The sequence below is a fragment of the Monodelphis domestica genome, chromosome 7 (assembly GCF_027887165.1).
Source record: "Monodelphis domestica isolate mMonDom1 chromosome 7, mMonDom1.pri, whole genome shotgun sequence".
Lineage (NCBI taxonomy): Eukaryota > Metazoa > Chordata > Mammalia > Didelphimorphia > Didelphidae > Monodelphis > Monodelphis domestica.
In genome coordinates, this window is record NC_077233.1 from 88,887,038 (window position 1) to 88,909,732 (window position 22,695).

At 36.8% G+C, this 22,695-nt stretch overlaps 1 protein-coding gene across 6 annotated transcripts in view; it reads right to left on the reverse strand.

The window, feature by feature from the left end:
- DOCK3 (dedicator of cytokinesis 3) overlaps positions 1-22,695 on the reverse strand; it is a 604,983-nt gene that overhangs the window by 547,157 nt on the left and 35,131 nt on the right. The window lies entirely within an intron of this gene.

The following is a 22,695-nucleotide window of genomic DNA, read 5'->3' on the forward strand; positions in this document are numbered from 1 at the left end:
TCAAATCTCAGCTAAAGTTGTAGCTATTGCAACAAACCTTCTGCATTCTTCCTTAATCCTTTTGGCCTCTCAAAGATTTATGTTATATATATATATCCAATTTATATATATATATGTTATATATATATCCAATTTATGTTATATATACATATCTTGTTTGTTCATTATTGCATACATGTTGGGCTCCCCTGTTAAGACTATCAACTCCTTGAGAACAGGGACTGTTTTTTGCCTTTCTTTTTGTATAACCAGTGCTTAGCACAGTGCCTAACACATAGAAGCATTTTGTATATGCATGCTGACTTGACAGTTTGAGACAGCTGATTAGAAAGAATGAAGATGAAACGTGCCATATACCTCCTGACAGAGAAGTGATTAATTTATAATGAAAAAAGACACAAACATTTTCAGACATGGCTAATAAGGGAATTTGGTTGTCAGACTATGCAGCTACATGTTGAGGGCTTTGTTTTTCTGATTAGTTCTTGCCGTGTTTGTTCAGTGGGCTAAATGAGAGTGGGAGGGACAAATTGATTTTTAAATGCTTATTATTTGAAAATTTTAAATCATTCAAAAAATTAAAGTCTGTTTTGGATGAGCAGAACTACATCAAATATGGTTCTATTAGTCTTTGATTAAAGGTGCTCATGCTAAGCCAATAGCCCATCTTCACTCTATTTTAAATTGTGCAGAAAAATCCTCATCCTGCTCTCAAACATGCCAGCCTTATCCAGCTGTTCACTTCCCAAATCTACCCTTCTCATCTGAATCTCTCACCTGCAATTTATAATGATCCTCCAGCGATTGTTATGTAATTTTTACCTGTGGGTGACAACTTGAGAAGGAGAAGGGAGCCTGAGGGAAATGGGCGAAAAATAAAGACTCAAAGACAAGTTAAAAGATATGAGGAGTGGGGCTCTCTCCTTAATGTCTTTCTTGGATAATCAATTAAAGGAAAACATGAGAAATAAGAAAACGCATGGGAGTAAGAACTCCTAGATAGGAAGCATGGGGGCGACAGTGTCCGGAGGAAAGATAAGAAGAGATTAGCAGAAAGAACACCGAGGATCCAGGAAACACGAGAGAGATGAGCGCTTCTACCTCAGTATTTATGGAAGGTTTCAGGAATGTGGATTGGAAGGTGATCAATGAATACCTAACATGGTATAGGTCTTAACATTGGTTGAATAGACAATGACAAGATCAGAGAGGTGGAGATTAACCTGACATGCGCCTTACAAAGGAATATGGTTTGACAAGGTGAGAGCTAAGCCTTTGGGCTGCTCAGGAATCCTGCTGCCCTTTGGACTGTAACTTCTTAATACAATGTCAATACATCAGCCATACTTCCCAGATGCCAACATGCCTGGCATGCTACACAATTAGCAATAGTCATTAAACTATTAACTATATCTCCAAAGTAATCAAAATTGTTTGTCTAGGACTTAATAACAGCTATGGTTTCTAGATTTCTTGTGAGAGCACCATTTATTCCCAAAGGAATCACCAGGAGTAGCTGATTGTTGCTAGCTTTGGTAGTTCACAAGATCACAGACTTAGGATTGGAAGAAACCACAGAAGTCATTTACTATAATGCTTTAGTGCTATTTTATTGACTACCCAGGAGGACTTGTCCAAGATGTCACAGGATTTGGTTCTGAGTCCTCCAACACAAGAACCAACGTCTTTTCCCTGTACTATTCTGCCCCCTTCATCTCTCCTCTCAGGAGGGGATCCATTACATTCTATATATGAAGACAACAGTCCTCTCTGTTGTTGTCGGGAAGACAAACTGCTGTACCAGTGCTCCCCAGCAGGCTGGCACCCCAAACCATGACTGTTTTGTTGTTCTTGTTTTTACCAGGTGACCTGTCACTTAATAGAACCTATATATACCCACATCAACATTCCTAGGACCACAAAAAATTGTTTTTCCAAAATTAGTTCAACTCCACCTTCTACAATTAGTGCCTGACACCTAGGTGTAAATACTTAGTAGTCTTTCTTCCCTTTCTTGTTTGTCTAATTCCTACACTCTTTAACCTCCTGGTATAGATGAAAGTACCCCTATGCCTTTTTATATTACTTTGGTTTTTTCCTAATGTAATGCTTCTCTTATCTCTTGCTCACACTGACAGGCATGCTAGGGTCCCAGAGAACAGCTGATTACTACTCTCCATTTTTTAAGAATAACACTGATGGCCTAAGTTTCCAATATTATTATTCACAAATCCCCACCAATGTGCTTCCCATTAACAAGTAGCCAATAGATTGAATTAACTTTTAGGAAAAGTACTTAAAATAGAATAAGAATTAGGTTTTTTTTAAAGTCTGAAATACAGGGTCCCACAAATAATTCTGTGGGAAGAGTGGAGGAAAACTTAAAGAACAAAGGTAGCAAAGCACATTGTAGAGAACACATGTGGGAAAAAGATAACTTGTAATTTCTGGTTCCTAGAAATTCTTTTCTCCCTTTGTAGAAGCCTCATAAAAAGTTTCCTTTAGGTATGTTGTTCTCTGCTGGATCCTATTAGTATCTTTGAAAATCCACAGCCAGTTTTTGTCTACACATGAAGGGTCATGGCCCATGAAGGGTCATGTCTTTCCTCAGTTGACTAGCTAGGACTGTCGAATGGAGGAATTGTGTCCTAATGGTCCAGGTCCTCTGATCCCAGATGGACATGTGTTTGTTCCTGGTTCAATCTCTCCAATGACATAGTCAATATTAAAGGGAGCACCACTTCTCCACCCCAGTATAATCCCTCTGAACCAGATCTTTCCCACTAGTAGCCCAGTTTTCCATTTGACAGATTGCTGATTTTATGTCAGCCCAAAATGCATGTCTGATTCATTAAAACAATCATAAAATGTTTCCTATATGGCTTGCTCTATTTTATCCAATGACCAAAACTATAAAATCAGTTCAAATTAATGAAAGTTTTGTGCACATCTAATTTGTACTTTTCTTGATTGGTGCCTAGACCTTTTATCATTAAATTAACTAGAGTTGATTGCATTCATTAGGTTCAACCCTATTTTTACATTGTTATTGATTCATCTCATGTATATATAACATTCCACATATAATCATTAAAGCAAACATTACATAATTTGTTAATAAGTTAATAAACAATCTACCAGTTATTCCAGGCTATCAGATCTCATCTCAAAATAATCCCTTCCCTCAAATTTCAGACTTATCAGGTTACCTCAAATAGCAGTTACTGAAGGGTTTTTTGGTCTCTCTTTCATGTTAGAAATTCATTTCTTAGGGGGCAGCTGGGTAGCTCAGTGGATTGAGAGCCAGGCCTAGAGATGGGAGGTCCTAGGTTCGAATCTGGCCTCAGACACTTCCCAGCTGTGTGACCCTGGGTAAGTCACTTGACCCCCATTGCCTAGCCCTTACCACTCTTCTGCCTTGGAGCCAATACACAGTATTGACTCCAAGACAGAAGGTAAGGGTTTAAAAAAAAATTCATTTCTTTAAGATAATCACCTTGAAGGAATGATAGACAGCTACCTTCCAGAATCTCAAAGGAAGTCAGCTGAAGGAAGAGTTATCACTTTTTTCCCTTTTATAAGATAATCACTGAAAGTCACCAATGAGATCAATATCAACAATAAGAACTATCAGACAGGGATATTTAATAAAATGTATGCTTGTAGGGGGCAGCTGGGTAGCTCAGTGGATTGAGAGCCAGGCCTACAGACAGGAGGTCCTAGGTTCAAATCTGACCTCAGATACTTCCTAGCTGTGTGACCCTGGGTAAGTCACTTAGCCCCCATTGCCTAGCTTTTACCACTCTTCTGCCTTGGAGCCAATACACAGTACTGACTCCAAGACAGAAGGTAAGGGTTTAAAAAAATATATATACATATATATGCTTGTATTTGCCTAATTTTTCTTCTTTAATGAAATAATTGTCTTGCCTCTGTGTATATACCCAATTTTTATTATGTAGTAACTTTTTTATTTTAGTAGGCAATTCAAGAGCATGAAATATTACTCCATCCTCACACTTCCAGCACAAAGAGGAAAATCCTTATGTGTGCCTGGTTAATCTTAATGCAATGTTTTTCCTTTCTGTTAAATTAGTCTAAACCCAAAGCAAAAGCAACACAAGCTGATGACTCTGCTTCCTTAGAGACCAGTTTAATAGCAATTACCTAAAGTGGATGAGATTTTATACTTTTACCAACAAATTTCCTGAATACCTATATGCCTTATTTTTTATTTTCTGCAATTCAAATTATTAAAATCTTATACAGGAAAGAAGGGTATGTGTGTGTATTTTTAACATCTGGCTTCTTTTTCATATTTGTGGCTTTTTGCTCATCATAGCTCTAGAATTATGAGTTTGAACTAGTCTCTACCCATTGCCAACATTTAACAAAAGCTATAAGTTCATAAATTAACACTAACAAAACCAGGAACATAAACTGATAGGAACATTTTATTATAATTTCACTTTGAAATAAAAATATTCATCCCATATTATCTTTATCTAGTGAATAAAGATGCTGTAAATCAACTGATAAAACTGATTATGTGAAAAGACAAAAATAATGAGCTTTTCAAATATTTTAAAATCTTCTTTAGATTTGTGGGACTAAGAGGCTTGGTTTTCCTTTTGTCTATGTAGTGATTTTTTATTTTATTAGGCATAAGTTGGTATTCTGATCTTTTTTTAAGCATATATATTAAGGTCTTTCCCATCCTGGACTTAGGCAAATAGGAACTTCCTTTCTCATATTCAAATCCAATGATCATTAAGTGTAATCTCTGATATTGTGAACCCCCTTTGGTATAAATTTTGGAAACCAGGAAAACTAATAGGCACCATCTAGTCCACATAAAGAAGCAAGGTTCCTTCTTGTATATAGTAAAAACAAGAGTTCCACCTTGTAGATACTGTACCACCTTGAAAATCTGCATACCAGTTGTTCTGATTTTCACTGGTGAAATCCAAATTAGACCCAAAGGCAGAGACTGCCAAGAAGGGAAGATGACTTAGCTAGATATACTGTGGGGTCCATCATGAGCTTGTTTCCATCCATTTGAAACCTAGAACCAATAACTTACTCCGCTCCAAATTCTATCCCAATAAATTCAGCTTCAGGTATGTTGTTTTATATTCTAGGTTACCCCTCCCCCATTTTCTGGTGTGACTACCTATTTGCCACAAAACAGACTCATTTAGAAAGCAATCACTGCCAAATGATGAAGAAGACCAATTTAACCTCTGCCCCAACCCTAATTCAACATTCTTTTTCTTTTTAATTAACTCTTTTTTTATCTGGTAGTCTTTCTGTGCAGTACTTTATTCCATTTCCAGTTCAATTTTACAGACATTCATGATGTTACTGCTACAACCCACCTCATAATGCATGTGTGACTTTCTATGTATAAGTAAGCAGCAATTCCCCTCAGAAAAAAAAGAGGAAGGGGGCACAACCAAGTCCTTGTATGGAATTACAACATGGGACTACTCATCAGTCTCCATTTTTGGAGTATCCATAAGCTCTTAAAGTGTCAGAAGTTCAACCTTCTGTTGTTGCTTCATGGGAGTGATTCGTATATTCTTGCACCCTGGGAATGGTTGCCAGCATTGCTTCCAGCTCTATAGGCTGGAAATACAGCAAATACAGGCTATTCCTAAAACTATTTCCAAAATCATTGAAACCTCCCTGGGCAAACCTGCCCACCTTGAGATAATAGCTACTTATGCAGCCAGATGAGAGCATGAAAGAAGCTTGAGAATCCAAAATGATCAATGATGACCTTATCGACTGAGATCCTGCACAATCATTCCATCCCATCCTACCTCTCACCCCATCAAAGTCAACAATACTGATTATGGGTCATAAGGGAGGTGCTTTGTTTTGCTTTGTTTTTCCAAAGAAAGGAGTTAGGGTCAGCTAAACTGTGACTATCAGAGATTATGTGTGTGTGTGTGTGTGTGTGTGTGTATACACATATATATAGGGGCATACCAACAGTTGTAGTGCAATTTGAAACTGTATAGAATGTTATATATGCTATTTAATATTATTGTAAAGGCAAGTGTCATTCTTTTTGGTGAGTGGAAATGAATTGAAATTGCTTGCTAAAAAACGCACACATACATATAGTGATCAAAAAGCCCAAGTTCTCTGTTTACAACACTTAAATCATGCTTTAGAATCTGGAGATTAGCTGAAGAGTTAAGTTAGAAATTTAGGCCATGAGTTCACTTAATGGCACTTCCGTTCTTTGTCTTGCCATGAGTTTTGTTATAAGATAATGACCAACTGTGCAGAGGCATGGGCCCCTGGGTCTAGCAGAGCTAGAGCTTTAAGGGCAAGCCCCTATCTCTCGGAGAACTGCCCAAATAAATTTACAATGTCAGTCATGGAGTGAGTCAGATTGATTTGGAGGCTAATGGAGAGTGAATTCAAGACACTGATCCAATAATATACCGCGCCTCTTGTCTCCAGCCCCCCCACCCCTGCCAATGCAACTGCTAGCTATAAAGAAAATAAGGCAATGTGAAGACCAGAAAGAGCTAAATTGTGATCTAAGGTAGCATGAAATGAAATGCCAGATCAATTAAGTAATCACACCAAAATGGAGTGGGTGGGGGAGGGAAATGTTTAAACCAGAAAGATCACTACTAGACTGGGAACAGTAAAGTATTGGAAAGCTATTTTTTTAAAACTCTACCAGTCTTTCCCCAGCTTGGGCATTTTATTCTAGGCCAGTTTGTCACTTCAGCAAGGCAATCCTTTTACAAATCCCTAATCAGTATCCTACTCACCACAGAGATTCTTATAAACCTTTTCATCCTACCTCAAATCTCCCATTGCATCATCTTTCCCCTCCTGTCTATAGAGAACCTTGCTTCATATTTTACTGAAAAAAATGAGACTCTTCACCAAGATCTCCCTTTTCTCCTCTCATTTCATACCAGATACCTTCCCCATCTATCTCCCTTTCACTGCTGTCTCACAGGGAGGGGTATCTGTTATTTTTGATGAGGAAAATCTCTCCATACACATTCTATCTCATCTTCTCCAGCAAATTGGTCTCTCTATCATGCTAACTTTTCTTTAAAATGTTCAGTCTCTCCCTATCTATTGTCTACTTCCCTGATGTGTAAAAACATGCTAATGTCCCTCCCAGCTTTAAAAACTCTTACTTCGTTTTTGTATCTTCACTGTCATCCTATGTCTTGCCACTTTTCTTGTGGCTAAACTTGAGAATAATACATGTCTATAATCAGGACTTTTCACTCTCTTAACACTTGGTAATCTGGCTACACCAAATGAAACTGTTCTCTCCAAAGTTAATAATGATCTCTTCATTGCAAAATCTAATGACTTTTTCTCAGTTTTCATCCTTTTTGATCTTTCTGCAGCCTTTGGCACCATTACCTGCTTTTTTTGAGACTAAAAAGTTATGAGACATAAAGGAAAATCAGGAGAGAATAATGCCAGAAAAAATAGAGAAAAATAAGTATCCAGGAGAAGAAGGTGTCCAACAATATCAATGCTGCTATCCCTCATTCCATGCTCCTACCTCAATGGGTCAGGATGGGCAAAACTTAACTGAATGGGTCTTACCAGTTTGGCCATGGTCTTGGAATAACCACCTCCAAACAAATCTTCTTAAAAATGTTCATGGTATCCCTTCTTACTCAACAACTTTCAGTGTGCCAAGTTACCTATTGGATTAGGTCCAATTGATTCAATTCAATTAGATTAATATTTATTAAGCACATATTATATGAAAGGCACTGTGCTAGAAAAACACAGGTGGAAAAATAGCTATGACACATATGAATTTTATAATACAATGGAGGGTGGTAGGATTAGAGGTGACATATATGGCACATATAGCCTGGGGAAAATCTGTGGTCTTTTTAAATCCAAAATATAGGAGTATCTAAGCCTGAAGCAGAATACAGTGGAGCAGCAAAGAATATGATGCTAGAGATATCAGAGAAATGGACATAGACACAAAACAGAAAAGGAACAAAACCAATAAGCCATTTTATTGCTCACTACCCAGTTTTGAGTCAAAGATCCAAGGAAGACTGAGAAAGACATCTGCATCTATGGAAGGAAAAAGATGAAGAGCAATTGTGGACTCCAGGCTGTATATCTAGAGAGAAACAAGTTCTGAAAAAAAAGAACAGCTCTGTAGGTCACACTTCAGGGGCAGAACAGGGTCTTGGGTTCAACTTGGAGCTATCTGAAACTTGGAATGGAAAAAACTAGGAAAACAAACCCAGAACAAAGGGAAGCCTACAGCTATGTAACTTTGAACCAGCAAAGCTTCCTAGCTCACAATGATTGGGTCTATCAGCAGTTTAATGAAATTCCAAACAGGGTTAGCCCACAGACATGTTGCTCCGACTCAAGTAAGGAACTTACAGAGTTCAGACAAAGGTAGCAGCAATCAGAATTTACCATGGATTATACCTCTGAAGCATTGAAAACTTGCAAGCCCCCAGTATAAACTGTTCCTGAGATCCTACAATAAAATAACATTCAGTATTCTGAGAAAGAAACAACAGATCAGCCCAGACATTTCTTCCAGAAGTACACAGGACTTGGTTAGATTAGTTTTGTTTGTACAAAAGCTTTTTAATTTAATATAATCAAAATTATTCATTTTACATCTTATAATATTCTCCATCTCTCATTTGGTCATAAATTCATCCCTTCTCCAAAGATCTGCCAAGTAAACCAGTCTGTGTTCTTCTAATTTAGTTATAGTATTACTCTCTGTATCTAAATCACTTATCTATTTTGAGCTTATCTCAGTCTAGAGTGTGAGATGATGGTCTATACCTAGCTTCTGCCATACTGTTTTCCAATTTTCCCAACAGTTTTTATAAAAGAATAAGTTTTTCTTCCAAAAGCTGGGATATTTGGGTTTGTTAAACAGTAGGTTGTTATTGGAACTGTGCCCAAAGGGCTTTAAAAGACTGTCTGCCCTTTGATCCAGTCATTCCACTGCTGGGTTTATACCCCAAAGAGATCATAGGGAAAAAGACTTGTACAAAAATATTTATAGCCATGCTCTTTGTGGTGACAAAAAATTGGAAAATAAGGGGATGCCCTTCGATTGGGGGAATGGCTAAACAAATTGTGGTATCTATTGGTGATGGAATACTATTGTACTCAAAGGAATGATGAACTGGAGAAATTCCATGTGAACTGGAATGAACTCCAGGAATTGATGTAGAGTGAAAGGAGCAGAAACAGGAGAACATTGTACATTGAGACTGATACACTGTGGTTCAATTGAATGTCATGGACTTCTCTACTAGCAGCAATGCAATGATTCAGGACAATTCTGAGGGACTTATGAGGAAGAAAACTATCCACATCCAAAGGAAGAACTGTGGGAATAGAAACACAGAAGAAAAAGAACTGCTTGATCACATGGGTCGATGGGGATATGATTGGGGATGTAGACTCTAAATGATCACGCTAATGCAAATATTAATAATATGGAAATAGGTCTTGATCAATGACACATGTAAGATCCAGTGGAACTCTGCATCAGCTATGGGGGCGGGAGGAGGAAGAACATGAATCATCTAACCATGGAAAATATTCTAAATTAATTAATTAATTTTTTTTCAGTTAAAAAACAAACCACCACTAGGTTTCTAAGGTCATTTATCCCCCATATCTAATCTCCTTAACCAGTACCAGATTATATTGATGATTGTTGCTTTATAGTACAGTTTGAGATCTGGTACTGGTAGGCCTCCTTCCTTCATTTTTTTTTTCGTTAGTTCCCTTGACATTCCTGACTTTTTGTTCTTCTAGATGAATTTTGTTATTATTTTTTCTAGTTCTAGAAATAATTATTTGGTAGGTTGGTATGGCACTGAATAAATAAATTAATTTAGGTAGAATTATCATTTTATTATATTACCTCAGCCTACCCATGAGCAATTCATATTTTTCCAATTGTGTAAGTAAATCTGACTTTCTTTGTGTGAAAAGTGTTTTGTAATTGTGCTCATATATTCCTATATTTGCTTTGGCAACTAGATTCCCATGATTTTATATTGTTTAGAGTGATTTTAAATACAATTTCTCTTTCTAACTCTTGCTACTGGACTTTGTTGATAATATATAGAAATACTGATGATTTGTATAGATTTATAAATAAATCTTTCCTTAAAATAATATTCTATGTTTGCAACAGAGAGTTATTTTAAGTAACAGTGATAAAACTAGAATTCTTTTGAATAAAATCAATGGATATAACAAGGATTCTCCCTGTCACCTTTTACTTTCAGATAATGTTCTTGCTATATTGTTACATTTAAGTAGGATATAGATTCACACTGACAAATATAAATTCCTTCAACCCCTAATATTTTTACTTCCTGGGAAATCCTACAAAATAGGTAATTCTCTTATGTTGCTTTCTTAAATATAAAAATAGCTTGAATGAAACCATAAGATTAGGCAAAATGAGACTTTAAAGAGTTAGCTCTTTGTTCTTCCTCTTCTTCCATACTCATGTAATTTTGACTTTCAATCAAATATTGCATGCTGCTTCTAATTCTATCCAAGTATTTTCTTTTTTTGCTTTGAGGCCAGCATCCCAATCTACAATTAAAAGCTTTTTTGTTTTCATTTTCAACAGCTTTAATGTCTTTAAGAATTCACATTGTTGCATTAGAAAATTAAAAGACAGTCATAGATTCTGTGGACATTCTAGAATAACCTCAAGGAAGCTATGTCTTAAACTCCTTCTCCTTCCACAACAGGCATACAAATAAAACCCTCAAAAAGTGTGTTACATCTCCATTGAGTTGCCAAATCCTGTCATTTCTATCTCCATGGCATGTCTTGCATTTACCCCCTTATCCAGTCTCAAGGACTATAACAGTGACCTCCTAATCGATGCAAGGGAATTGGTGCAAGGGAAGGCAAAGAGCCAGGACTGAGTTCAGCAAAAGCGAGCAAATGAGATGGCTATGGCATCCCTAAAGCCATTATTCCTGGCACTGGTGGCTCTATGGAACAAGCCAAGATGACAACCTGAACCAGACAGTCTTCAAAAAATCTCTCATATCAGCTACTCGTGGTAGAAAGAAAGACTATGCAGTAACAGCTCTAAAAGGAAATCTTCCACCCATGACAACAAACTTACAAAACCCCCAATTTTTTTCCCATTAGTGCCTAAATACATAGGAGATGATACTCATTTATGAATGGAGACTGAGAATACTCCTGTTGTTGACAATTCTGATTTATTCACTTTATGGTTCTTTCCAATTATGTACTTGACTATTTAAATCCTGTCTGGTCTATTAACAAAGTAGCCACTGGATAACTAGGCTTAAACTTTATTTCAGAGGTAGTAGCCTTCTCTGGGATGGATACTTGAGCCATGAGAGGGTGATTATGTCACTCAGAAACACCCTATACGCCCTATTTTTAAGTCAACTAACATTTTGTTCTAGAGCTGAATGAGATAAATATTATAATAGCAATAAAAAATGAAAAAGAAGTCAAATGCATAAACATTGGTACCTAAAACACCAAAAGTCATATTTAGATAACATGATTATTGATATGTAAAGGACATGTGTTTTCTTTGTACTGGTAATTCTCTCTAGCAACTTGGATTATAACTCATCTTTTTAGTATTAAAAGCTGTCTGAGGCTTAGAGAGCTTCAGTGACTTGCCTAGCATCATCCAGCTAATATAAGAAGCAGAATCTGAACTCAAGTCTTCTAAATTCAAAAGTTGAGCACTCATTTCACTATGCAATACCGTCACTGGACACAATTACAAAATACTCATTAGAAAGGATCAACAAAATAATTGAAATAATAAATTATAACTACAAAATTCATCTTCATTTACATATGTGTATATATGTACATATCACAATTTTAAAAAAAAATTATAAAGAAAATATTGTTGTTCTGTCATGTCCAACTCTTCATAATTCAATTTGAATTTTCTTGGCAAAGATGCTAGAGTAGTTTACTGTTTCCTTCTCCAGCTCATTTTACAGATGAGGAAACTGAGGCAAATAGAATTAAATAACTTGGTCATAATGCTTGTAAGAGTTGATGCCAGGCTTGAATTCAAGAAGATGAGTCTTCCTGACTCCAAACTTGGCACTCTACCCACTACACCATGTAATTGCCCAAAAATAAAATACTTTCTAACAATTAGAGATGTTCAGAAATAGAACTGACTGTATTAGGAAGTAGTGATCAAAAGAGATAACATACAAAGAACTTTAAAGACTTTAAAATATTATATAAATAGTAATTATTTTATTATTGCAACCTCCTCACTTGAGGTCCTCAGGGGAAGGCTTGATGACCACTTGTTAGGAATGTTATCAAGGAAATTCCTGTTTAGTTGTGAATTGGACTAAATAATATCTGATATACCTTACAATTCTGAAATTCTATGATTAACAGCTAAAAATTTTACTAAATGTTCCAGTTTGAACCTACTAAGGTACAAACAAGACCTATGGGAAAAAAAAACCTTCTAAATTATTTTGACAAAAATAAAAGCATCAAAATGAAGTTCTTCTCTTATGCTTCATGATAGCATGAAAGTGAGCCCATGGTTCTTAAAAACTATGCCAGTGAATTACAAACTCTGGCACATTCTACCAAGTTTGAAAGACTTTGGATAAGATCCCAAAGATTATAGCATCTGTCATATACAGATTAATTTAGCTAACTGCAAGAGAAAGTAATTACCATACTGGTCAGAGTGATATGAAGATTTCCAGTAGGATTATTCACTATCTTCTATTAATTTACAATTTAAGTTATGGAGTGGCTGGAAAGTCTCATTGGAAGGGAAAGTAGCCACACCAACAAAATTCACAGATCCTTAAGCATTGCAGTATGAAGTACTTGATAGGATACACAAAAGACTGAACACATGCAGGGTTGTCATCTGCATATATATTGTCTTCCTTTACCAGCTCTGTTTTCACCCTGGAAACTGAACCAGTTGGTGAGTTCCTTAGTGGAACCACTATTAAGACGGTACCCTCGCCATCCATGCTTATTCCTTTCTTGGTTTCACTGCTGACTCTTTGAACTTCACAACCTTGGTCCCTCCCTTCCACTAGAATGTAAGTTCCCTGAGGGAAGGAACTGCTTTTCTTTTTGCCTGAATTTACATTTTCAGAACTTAGTACAGTGTCTGGAACATGGCAAGCATTTATCAAACACAAATATAGTTAGCTCAAGACAATATAATGAAAATATCAATACTCCCAAAATGATACTTCAATGGATCTGTGATATCACTGATAAGTATTACCTCCACTATCTGTAACCCATAAGTGTTCTCTTATCCTGTAGGATTCTTGACCATATCATCCCATAAATCTTTCAGACAGTCTTCCCAACATATGGGGAAATTTCCTATAGTTCTTTTTGAAAATGGGTAGGTACCAGTGGGGCACAAAGCTATATTTTCATTGGTTCCAACATGGCTAGTATCTTTTTTCAACCATAATGTTTTATTTTATATTGCTTCTCTTACACAATTCATGATTCAGTTTGTTGAAGTTTACCTATCAGCAACATAATTTCAGCTTCTTGTTCTATTTAGCTGCTTCCTGCAGCTTATTTCCTCTAGGTGGTCAAATATTTTGTTTTTAGAAGTTTGATGATAGCCTTTTATCTATCCTTCTTTATAGTCCCTGATTGTCCAAAAGTCATGGCCCAGACAGAAAATTAACGTCATGGCTCCATTTGAATACAATAACCCTTGCCAAGTACATCTTCATCTTTTTGGGGGGAGGGGAATATTTTTAATTTTTAATCTTTATTTTATTCCAATAACAAATTTACACAAAAATTTTCCAAAGTTACATGATTTCTCTTGTCTCTCCCCTATTTCCTCCCCTACCCCCCTTGGAGTTGCTAAGCAGTTCCCAAGTACATCTTCATCTTAACCTGACTGCAAGTGTTTCTCCTAATACATAATTCTTCTTTGGATATAGTTTTATAGTTAACAATGGACATCTTAAAACTAGGTGATTCTGTTTGTTGCTCTCACCCTGGGTTACCAGGAATGTTGATCAAGTTTGAAATTATTTCCATGTGAAAGGTTAATCTTCTGAAAATATTTCTACAATTTGAAAAATTCAAATGTTAACATATTTAGAAAATGACTGATATTTCTCTAATCTTGTTGACTTACTGAATGTTCTGTGTCAAGAATTCATTTTATTTGAATAGAATTCTATAATGCATATTTCAGCATATAAAAACTCAATATACAGAAATTTGAGGATATGTAATTTATAAATCAGTTCACTGATTTTATACACATTACCTGGAAATCCAATTTAGGGAACTGTCGACATTTAGGGCATCCTAAATCTTTAATTATTTCCTTTGATGTGCAACATGATAATAGGAAATCAGGAGGTTTGGCAATACAGTGCAGAAAGCCCCAGAGTTGAAGCCATTAACTTTGGATCAAATTACAGTTCTTTCACTTATTACCTACATGATCTCAGTCAAGACATTTGACTTCTCTGATCATCCTATAATGATATATTTTGATACATGTACCTCTTTACTCTTTGGAGTGACTGTTGCCTTCAAAGATTGTGTAATACCATGGCAATTCAAATAGCAAAATTGGGGAAATTGCTAATGTTAAAAAGACATACTTTTGTGTTATCAGAAGCAGTAAAATTTCTCAAAGGCAACTTAGTTCATTCTACCACCTCTTCTTCAATTCTGGGCCTAGCTTCTTGTTGATGTATTTGTTCAAAGATGTACATAGTAATAAGCCATTCATGCTTTGGCATGTTGGCTTTGCCTCTTACCTTACTGGAAAGTCCAATTTTATTCAAGATTTCATTCAAATACCTCCATAAGAGCTATTACCTGATCTAACTATTGGGAATATTATAAGATTTGGGGTAAATTAAAGGAGATTAGTACCAAAGGAATACTGTCTCAGAGTTTGAGGCCTAGTTTGGAATTTGGAGCCAGAGTTACAGTTGTGAGCATCCTATCATTCTGTAGGGTGCAATTAATTCTATAACTTATAACTCCTAAAATGATTTCCCACTTAGGCTATAGGAATTCATCATGGTTCAAGTACTCCCACCCTCCTGCTTTTCAGTTTCTTTTCATGTGTTGTCTTCCCTCATTAGACTGTGAGCTCCTTGAGGGCAAGGACTCTCTTAGAACTTTTTTGATATCTCTAGAATCACAGTGCCTAGCACACAGTAAGTAGCACGTAATGTATGTTCATGGATTTTTACCTATTTTAAGAATTTAAAATTTAGGTTTTATGCTAAATATGAAAGTTCTAGAGTAATATTGTGGTGGTCTATTTAAAGATATTATAATTAAAGTCAAACTTATCTTTAGTAGCATTATTTACAAAGAGGTGGAAGGAGTGAAAGTGGGAAAATATAAGAAGGTAGAGAATTATCTAACCTATCACCCTAAGTGCAGCTCTGGTGTGGGGCTCAGCCCCGAGCAGGGCTTGATAATCATCAGCCAGAGGACCAGGTGGTGTCTTTAGCAAAGGTTCAACCAACATAGTCTCCTCCAGAAAAGGAAGGCCTCTCTGGAACCAGTCTCTCCAGAAGCCAGGAAAGGAAGATCAGCTACTCACCCAGCTCAGAGGAGCAGTTCCAAGGAGAAAATCCAAAAAGCAAAATCACAAGGCCAAGTCCCAAGGTGAAGTCCTCCAAAACTGAAGTCCAAAGGAGAAGATCCAGGAGCAGTGCTCCAAGAAGCAGTCCAAGAGTCAAAGTCCCAGCTTGAAGTGAAGCCGAAGTCTGAAGTAGAAGAATTGAAGGCCAAGTCTCAAGGCGAAGTGAAGCCAAAGTCCCAACTCCCTTGAACTGGAAGTTCAGGACTTTTTAATAGTCATTTTCCACGTCACTTCCTGTCTTTTCCTCCACTTTACGGGAACCAATTGCAGTCTTTCTACAATTTGTCTAGCACTGCCCAAGGGCAGTGCCATGGCCTTTGGAGTTGTCACCTACTTTAGCAAGTGATTTGCAAACTCTCTTACTTAATGTTAAGTAGGAGTGTTTAAGTTTTTGACTGATTAATTTTAAAATTGCTGACTGATAGGCAAATAAAGTTTGATTCACTCTTCACACTATACAAAAACTATTTTGTATTTATTTTGTAAATGTTTTGGATTTACTTATCTATGTCCATGCTGTGTACCCCCTCAAAATTCCAAAGGACAAAAAACTTTTTCATTACTCATACCCAATAAAAAGCCTGGCTCTTAATAAATTCTTCATAAATCAAATTTAATTAATTTGCATTTCATTATCTGGACACTAGGCATTCTACTCAATCTTCTATCCAATAAAGTTGTTTAAAATAGCTAAAAACAATAAAATTCAACATATTTTTTGACCCACTGCATCCTTCCACTACAAGTATATTTTAAATATATTAATTTTTTAAATAGACCTATTCATAAAAGAGAAAGCATGTAATGGGCATTGCTTTATGTTTAGTAGCAAAAAAAGTAGAGGCAATCAAATGTCTAATAATTTAGAAATAGCCATATAAATCATACATACTTGTAACAATATCATAGAAACGCATGCACATATTTGAAGCACAGGGTGTCCCCAAAGTCTTAAACTAAAGAAGCTTTAAATTGCATTAATAATTTTGGAATGCTGTATATATAAATATGTGAATATATATACAAACACAAATATTGATGATTGATATATAAATAACTTTGATATAGTCCAGGCCTGTGATTTCATATGCTTTTGAAATTCCAAGGAAGAAACATTTTACCAACTGACAATTTAGAAAGCCATCTTTAATGAGAAGAAATTAAGTGATATGCCCAGGTTCACACAGCTAGTATTATGTCAGAGGACTCAAATGTTCTAACTCACCTCTTCCTGATTCCCAGACCAGCTTTCTTTCCACTAGACTAAGCTGTTCTCCAATGAATTATTGCACCATTAAAAAATGACATTGGAAGAATATGAAGAAATATTGAAATTCTTATTCAAAGCAAGAAAGATGATGCCATTCACCACTGACTATTTTTTTAAATAACTATAATAAAACTTTTAAAGTACATGCCTAGAAAGCAGATCAGAAAGTGTCAAAGCACTCCCACACAATAACTCTAGTGGTTCCCTATCACCTACACAATCAAATATAAAATCCTCTGCCATTCCAGGACCTTAATAACCTGTCCCTTCCCACTATTCTAGTCTTCTGACATCTTCCTTCCCACCCTTCCATGTATCACTTAATCTAGTGGCACTGACCATCTTATATTTCCTTGAATAAGACACTAGATCTTCTAAGCCCAGGCATGTTCACTGGTGCGCGCACACACACACACACACCACACACAAATTGTTTGTTCATAAGGGAATGTCACAAGCATTTATATAGCACCTACTATGTGCCAAGCCCTGTGTTAAATGTTTTATAATTATTTGTATGCTATCTCCCTCACTAGACTATTAAGTTCTTGAGAGTAAGAGCTGTCTTTTGCCTTTCTTTGTTTTCCCAGAGCTTGGCCCAGCGCCTGACACATAACAGGTGCTTAATAACTGTTTATTGAGTGACTGACCCAACTAACCATTTTCTATATTCAAAGTACCAGCTGGTATCCCTCCTAATAAAGGGGCTTTTCTACTATCTAGATGAGGGAGAAGGAGAACAGGAGGAGAGGGAGAACAGGAGAGGGAGAGGGAGAAGGGGAGAGGGATAAGAAGATACAGAGAGGGAGAAGGGGAGAAAGAGAATAGGAGAGAGAGAGGGAGAAGAAGGAGAAAGAGGGGGGAGCAGAAGAGAAAAGGAAATAGAGGGGGGAGAGAGAGACAGAGAGAGAGAACAAGAGGAGAGGGAGAGGGAGAAGGAAAGGGAGAGAGAATATGAATGTTGGAGAGTAAAAGAATAAGAGATATGATGAGAAAGCAAAGGAGGATTATTAAATAGTTGGAGCTAAGTAATAAATATTAGGCTCTTCCTGATAAAGAAATATTTGTACCCTATGAAAGAAGCCACTTCTAATCACCCAAAGAAAGGTGATATAGACCTACAAGTGTTTGGATTGAAAAATCATCCAGTAAAAATAAGAGGAAGAAGAGTTTGGTAGAAGTTAATGACTGACTCCCTGTTAAGGAGTAGTAAGGAAACTATTTGTAAACCTGATTGCAAGACAGAAAACTTTTCACCAGGGATATATCTAAGACATGAAAGTATATCTCTTCAAACATGTCAAAATGGATGATTACCACCAACTTTGGTGATTCCCAAGGCAAAAGTAAAACTGACAGGAAGAATCTAGAAAGCACTGCTGAAGATTACAAAGTCTTGGGTGGTCTTTTTCAAGACTGATTCATTCATTCAACAAAATTATTAAACATGTACTAGTACTGACACTGGGCTGGTTCTGGGGATACAAATGAAACAACAACAACAAAACCAACCCTCTCACATCTGCTGCCCTCAAGTAGCTTGCATTCAATTGAGAAAAAAAGAAGAACATAAATCAAGCATTTTTTAAGATCATAAAATGCAACAGGCAATGTCCTAGGTAAAGGATATAAAAGATAACATATACACATAATTGTGTTACGTAAATTATAGACAAAGTTAAAAAAGGTATATTTAAAGGAGGGCACTACCACCAGGGGAATAAGGAGAACCTTCAATTAGAAGATGGCATTTGAACTGAGTTTTGAGGCAAACAAGGGAATATGAAATACAAAGTAATTTCTGGAAGTATGGGGACTCTAGCAACTAGAGATTTTTTTGGGTGGCATATTGTAGGTGCAGCACTTGACCTAAGCCTTGAAGGAAATGAGATTATTTAAAGTAGATATGAGAAAGGGATGACTTCCAGTCACTGGCCAAGCTTGTACAAAAGCAAAGAGAGAGAAAATAGAGCATCATCTATGGAAACAGTAAGTCTGACAGGTTTTTTCTTTCCTTTTTTGAGGAGATGGGGGGAACATAGTGTGTGAAGAAAAATAATGTGTAATAAGCCTGGAAAGATGATCTTGAATCAAATCAAAGACAAAGTACTAAGAAGAGAAAGTTAAAAGTTAGGAATTGAAACCAAATTAAGATTGGTCTATGGAATTGGAATTTGGACTTCTGGATGACAGCTTAAACAATGACAAATTACCAGCGAGGGGACAGGCAAAGTCAAGATAGCTGAGTGAAAGGCAGCATTTTTTTTCTTAACTCCTTCACAACCTCCTCAACAATAACCTAGACAATATATTGGATCAAATTCTGATTCGGAAAGCCAAGAAAGAATCATGATGAATCATTTTTCAAGTCTACCTGACATCAGAGGTTACCAGAGCACAGAAGCAGAACAGCCAGGAGCATTCCAGCACTCAGAGATGGTAAGGGGACTGAATATCAGGGCAGAAGACAGCAGGGGAAGCCTGTACTATCACTGGGAACAGGAACAGATGCTATCTGGCAGCTCTGTCACCCATTACCCAGTCCAAAGTCTCACTTATAGGGCAGAAAGGAGTACTCATGAAGGATCAAAGCCCTACATGAGTAAAGAGAAAGGAATAAGTTTCAAAACTATACCTATGTTACTCTAAGCCCAAGAGCAGAGAGAGGGATTCCTTTTTTCCTTCTTTTTTAATTTTTTTTAAATTTTATTTGATCAATTTCAAACATTATTCCTAGGTTACAAAAAACATATTCTATTCCTCCCTCCCCTCCCCCTGCCCTTCCTGTAGCTGACCCGCAATTCCACTGGGCATTACATATGTCCTTCATCAGAACCTATTTCCATACTGTTTATGTTTGTACTAGGATGTTCATTTAGGGTCTATATCCCCAATCATATCCCCCTAGACCCATGTAATCAAGCAGTTGTTTTTCTTTGGTGTTTTTACTTCCACAGTTTTTCCTCTGAATGTGGATAGTGTTCTTTCTCATAGATCCCTTTGGCTTGTTCATGATCACTGCATTGCCACTAATGGAGAAGTCCATTACATTTGATTGTACCACAGTGTATCAGTCTCTGTGTATAATGTTCTCCTGGTTCTGCTCCTTTTGCTATGCATCACTTCCTGGAGGTTGTTCCAGTTCCCATGGAATTCCTCCACTTTATTATTCCTTTGAGCACAATAGTATTCCGTCACCAACATATACCACAATTTGTTCAGCCATTCCCCAATTGAAAGGCATCCCCTCATTTTTCATTTTTTGCCTTGGTTGAAGATCCAATTCTCTTACCTTTCTGAATATCATGTTCCAAGCCTTGCTGTCCTTTAGTGTGGAAGCTGCCAGATCTTGTGTGATCCTGACTGGTGCTCCTTGGTGTCTGAATTGTCTCTTTTTGGCTTCTTATAGAATTTTCTCCTTAGCTTGAAAGCTCTTGAATTTGGCAATTACATTCCTGGGAGTTGTCTTTTGAGGATTTAGTGTAGAGGATGTCTATTTTGCCCCCTTGTGCAAGAACATCAGGGCAGTTTTCATGGATGATTTCTTGTAGTATGATGTCAAGATTTTTGTTTATTTCTGGCTTTTCAGGTAGACCAATGATTCTCAAATTGTCTCCTCGTGATCTGTTTTCCTGATCTGTCATCTTGTCGGTGAGATATTTTATGTTTTCTTCTATTTTGTCAGTCTTTTGACTTTGCTTTATTAATTCTTGATGTTTTGCAAGATCATTGTCTTCCAGTTGCCTAATTCTGGTCTTTAAGGTCGGATTTTCTGCTATACTCTTTTGATTTTCCTTTTTGGTTAGGTCTATCCTGCTTTTCGTGGCTTCCAGTTGTTTCTCCATTTGGAAGTTCTTGTCCTTTAAACTGTTATTTTCTCTTTGAATTATTTGCCACTTTTCTTGCCAGAAGGCTTCCGTCTTTTTTATAAACTCCAATTTAAATTCTTCAAGAGCTTGTGGACAATTTCCATTTTGGGGGAAGGTTTGGGGTTTATTTGAATTTCCTCTGTAGCCTGGGTTTTTCCTCCATAAAAATTTTCCAGGGTCAACCCCTTTTTCCTGTTTTTTTTTGAAGAGAGGTTGTTGCCCCTGGGCACAATTTGCCATCACTGTGGGGGTGGGAGGGTTTCCTTCCCTTTTTAGTCAGAAATCTGAGTGAGATGGGGAGTCTCTGTGTATGGAGCTAAGCAGCAAGGATTTTGCCTGAGGCAAGCTTTTGTATCTCCACAGCTTCTGCTGTTTGCTGCCCTCCTCCATGCTATTTTACCACGAGAGCCCTTGGACTGCGCTCTTCAGCCTGCTGGGGTTTCAGGTGTAGCTGCTCTCAGGGGTAGGTCTTTGGTGGTCTCAGTCAGCTCCCAAGGACCTAGAGGTTCCCCTTACTCACTCTTAAGGTGCCCCTCACTCACTGATGCTGGCTCTGATTCTGGCTCCATAGGTGGGATGGGGAGGGTAGATCAGCTCACGGTTTTGGTGGGAGCTTTTTCACCCCCTTATAGTGTGGAAATGCCCAAATACCACATACCTTCAATGCTGCAACCTACTGTACAGTCCCTTTGTTCATATGAATTTGGTTTGGTTTTTTTTTTTGTCTTTTGAGGTAGTCTATACTGGTGGGTATTGAGGAGAGGACGAGTCTTTCATCTATACTGATGCCATGTTTACCCAGAAGCTCCAAAAGGTACTCCTTTCTAACACTTAATATCACACAATTCTGCAATGAAATAAATCAGGGCAGGAAACCAAAACCAAGTTGGAGTTAACAGTTCACTTCAGTTACTCTAAACTTACAAGTCTTTCAAGTGGACTAACAGACACTGTCTAGCATCAGAATACAGAAACTCAATCATAAATAAGACAATAGATTCAAACCTGAGACAGAAATATGTAGATGAGAAGAACAGCAAAAAGATCTCTCCTATATCACAAACTTTGGAAGCACTGAAAACTTGCAAGATCCCAAAAAGAGCTGAAAAAGCAGGAGAAGGTTGTAAAAGAACAGAAACTCAGGTCAGATTCTTGCCATCCTACTCCCCACCAACTTTTTAAAGAACAACATTAAACATTAAGTCTAATGTCAAGAATAGGTTGGAAGAATAAGCAAACAAGAAAATTAATGGCATAAACAACTACAACTGGATGGATAAACTCAATACACAAATACAGAAAAGACAATGACCTAAACACATCTACAAGTAAAGCTTTCAAGAAAAATTCAAATTGGACACAAGCCCAACAAGAATGCCTAGAAGAGTTAGAAAGGTTTTAAAAAGAACCAAAAAAATTTTTTTATCAAATAAAAGTGGTAGAGAAAAAATTGGGGAAAGAACTATGCGAGAAAATTATGAAAAAAGGAACAGTTTGGGGGAAAAAAAGAAGTATAAAACAATGGTGAGGAAAATAATTCCTTAAAAGCTAGTTAGCCAAATGATAAAGAAAAGCAAATCCTCAAAGAAGAAAATTACTCCTTAAAAAATCAGAAATGGTCACATGGAAGCTAATGACCCCATGAGATATTGAGGAAAAGTAAAACAAAGTCAAAAGACTGGAAAAATAGAAATGTGAAAATTTCAACAGCAAAACAGCTGACTTGGAAAATGACAACAAAAAAAAGTCTACACATCATATTTCAAAAATTATAAAGGAAAACTATCCAAATATCTTAAGAGTTTAGGACAAACTAGAAACTCAAAATCTCTTTGGCATTTAATTAAATGGAGGAATTTCAG